Source organism: Terrapene carolina, unplaced genomic scaffold (assembly GCF_002925995.2).
Source record: "Terrapene carolina triunguis isolate 2854851 unplaced genomic scaffold, T_m_triunguis-2.0 Scaffold1006, whole genome shotgun sequence".
Classification (NCBI taxonomy): domain Eukaryota; kingdom Metazoa; phylum Chordata; order Testudines; family Emydidae; genus Terrapene; species Terrapene triunguis.
This window is the reverse complement of record NW_020665357.1, coordinates 28199-31495: the sequence shown is the minus strand read 5'-3', so window position 1 is coordinate 31495 and position 3297 is coordinate 28199. Positions and strand designations below refer to the sequence as shown.

At 57.1% G+C, this 3297-nt stretch overlaps 1 long non-coding RNA gene across 1 annotated transcript; it reads left to right on the top strand.

Moving 5' to 3' along the window:
• The first annotated feature begins 6 nt into the window (after positions 1 to 6).
• Positions 7 to 1764, top strand: LOC113408197. The gene is made up of 2 exons (XR_003370261.1): positions 7 to 388; positions 1065 to 1764. It is a non-coding gene; the product is annotated as an uncharacterized LOC113408197 (long non-coding RNA).
• Positions 1765 to 3297: the final 1533 nt, after the last annotated feature.

Genomic DNA, 3297 nt, shown 5'->3' with positions numbered 1-3297 from the left:
CTCGCCTACAGGCAGCCACCTGCGCCCGTGTCTCTTCGGTGGACCCCTGCCCATTCGTGTTCTCTCTCCCACCTCCACCAGTGGAGTGCTGTCACATTCCCCCTCTCTCTCCTCTAGCCCTGTGCCATCTTCCGTCTCTCTCTTTCTCTCTCTCTCTCTCTCTCTCTCTCTCCTACAGACTGTTGCTACATCCCCTCTTTCCCTCTTAGCTGCAGGCTGCTGCCACAACCCACGCCGACTTTTTCACTCTTCCTCCTATCCTGGGATGGAGGCGATGTATTTATCCTACACGTGCCGACGAAACTCCGACTGGGACGTTAGCACGGCTCTCCCCACCATCCCCGCCAAGGAGCCCGGAGGACACAAACGGAGCTCAGCTCTTTGCCGCGTACGTCCCACCAGGAGCACACATACAACAGATCAAACCTACCCCCGACTTCTTAGACTAGTAGTTAATTAAAGCAAACGAATGGTGAGCAGGGAGCCGTGCTCGGAGAGCTGCTTGTAACCCCGGCTGGGCGCGGACTGTGGTCTAGTGGCCTAAGCGCGGTGCTGGGTGCCAGGACACCCGAGCTCTTTGCCTCCACCTCTGCTGCTGACTGGCTGGGTGACCTTGGGCAAGTTGCTTTGCCGCTCTGTGCCTCAGTTTCTCCATCTGTAAAATGGGGAGGATGATATTGACCGACCTACCTCGCAGGGGGTGCTGTGGGGAGGAGTTTGCTAAAGCTGGTGTGGCCTTCTGAGTGCTAAATAGCATCCAGCTCAGTTGTTAGGTTTAGTCGCTGCTAGAGATCATGAGAGGGGTAGGGAACCCCCTTTGGAGGTATAATTGGGTGTGTCGGGAGGGGTCAGAAGCACAAGGCCCCATTCCCATCTGCAAGGAGAATAGGAGCCTCTTCCCCATCTCCCAAAACCTCCCCAGCCAACCCATTACAGTAACAGCTGCTTAGACTCCACTTCACAGCCCTGACGGGACAATCTTGTAATTACGTTATCTGGCTGAGATGGCCCATCATTAGGGAAACAACTGTCAGATCTTATCAGCACTCTGCTTATTGAATCAGGATGTGAGGACAGACGTTTGGACCTTGGGAGAGAGGACAAAGAGCGACACAAGCGAGGGTGTGGCCGTCCCACCGCTGGGACGCATCTCTCCTCCTGCACAGCTACCCAGGAGGTGACGTCGGTGTCCACTTGGCTTCTGCCCCGCTTCAGAGCCTCAGCTCCTAGTACCTAGCCCGGGTCACGGCACTGCCCCTCCGCTCTGGCTGGGGTAGCCAGGTGCCTGCTTCCTTTGGATGGTGGAAGATGGGACCTTCCCCAGAGCTTAAGCTTTGGAGACTCACCAAGCACCTGCTATGCAAAGCTCACAGCTCCTTCAAGGCCAGCTGCTCCCAAGAGGCATCGCTGCAGGAGATGCCAGAGTCATCTTCCAGCAGGGGTCCCTGCTCTTTGGAAGCTCCCATCTCCTCCAGTCCCACCCCAGCCGGCATTACAAGAGAGGACAATGGAAAGGTACCTTCTCCAGCAAGGTGGGTCTTGCTCTTCTCAGGCACACGGGTCCGTGTCACTTTGTAGCGGGATTTTACAGGTTACCCGGCGCTGGGACCCAAGGTGAGAATTCCACTGAACGGCTGCAGCCTTTTAAACGCTAGACAGCGATTGTCTCTCCACCGCACCGGCCTTCGGGGAAGCGTCTGACACGCAGCGAGGGGTTCGCTGGTTTGAATACGTTTCTAATTAAATGTGGAAATGATCAAACGGCCTGAGCGTGAGCTTGCCTCTGCTTGACAGACCCCGGCGCAGCATGCGCCCTGGGGGAAGAGATGAACAGAGCCATCTGCCTCTGCAGCTGCTGCTCGTTGCAAACAGCCGCTCAGGTGAAAGCAGGCCATGACAGGTCCACCCCTGGCTCCTGTGCCACCGTGGGGCGACTTTCATATACTATCCCCTGATCCTCCAGCTGGTCCAGACACGGAAGTTACCTAATGGCAGCATAAACTCCCGAGGGGTTGGTCCCTATGGCCCGTTCTCTCCTTGGCCTCATTGCCAACAGGGGGTTGGGAGGCGCATCCCTCAAGGCTGCCCTACCCGGGATTGAACTGGGGTCCTCCAGAACTAAAGGCATGAGCAACTACAGCTTGAACTAACGAGCCAAGCTACCCCAGCGGGGGCTGTAAGAGACTCGTATGCTCTGCAGATCAGGCACCGAGGGGTACACGCAACACACGGGTTTCACGTGCTGGGTCCTCCAGACCACCTAGCCAAGCAGACACTTTGTTTGTAACGCCCCCCCCGAATTCCGCTCCCCGCCCGCCCCCCTACACACTCCCGAGCTCCTGATTTCTAAAGGGGCTTCCGGCAGATTGAGCCCAGCACCAGTCCTCGCCTCCTTGATCCTGGGCATCGCTGAAATTAAGAGGGAGCCCCCCCACCCCCGTTGGAATCCAGGGTTGGATTCTGGATTCTCACTGGAGCTGGGGGTGCCTAGACCATTAGAGAGAGCTCAGCTGTGACATCTGCAGCTGGATCCAGGGTTTGAGCTCAGCCCAGGACAGAGAATGGGGAGGCGCTGTGGATTTCAGACCCCTACCCGGGCTCAGATTCTCAGACACGCACCCCCATTGACAACGTCGGAGGGTTTGGATCTAAGGTGGAAGGAGTTAGCTCAGGGCCATCTGCAGGGACATGGGAGCTTGGTCACGTCACGTGCATTGGTTAAAGTCTGTATTGTGGTAGTCCGGGCCTGGAGCGGGACCCCATTGCGCTAGGCGCTGTACAAACAAAAAGACAATTCCTGCCCCACAGAGCTTGCAGGCAGGATTGGTCCCTGCTATATATTATCCAGCCTCTAGATCTGGTTTAGATTTAAATGACTCAGTTCATGTGGCTTCTACTCCTCCCCTTGGGAGATGCCTCTGCTGCCGAGCACAAAACACCAGTATTACAGCTGCGTCCACCTGCCCGCGCCCCACATTGCTACTGGCACTCCATGGCAGCAATCCCCCCCCCCTCTTGCCCCAGGAGTGGGGGGGCTCCATGGGCCGGAAGGGGAAGATTGCACTGCCGCTGCCTGTACTGTGCCCATCCTGTTGATCTCAGAGGGCACTTGGATCAAGGTGGAGCCTCTCAAGGGGGTGCCCGCACCTCCCCCAGGGTGGCACGTCCCTGTTCCAGAGGAAAACACCGGCTGTATCGTTGGAAATCAAGGGCCTGATCCAAAGCCAGTGGGAGGTGACTCCAGTGGAATGTAGCCGGGTTTCACCTGTTCCCTTCAGCTGTTCTTTGCCAGTCACT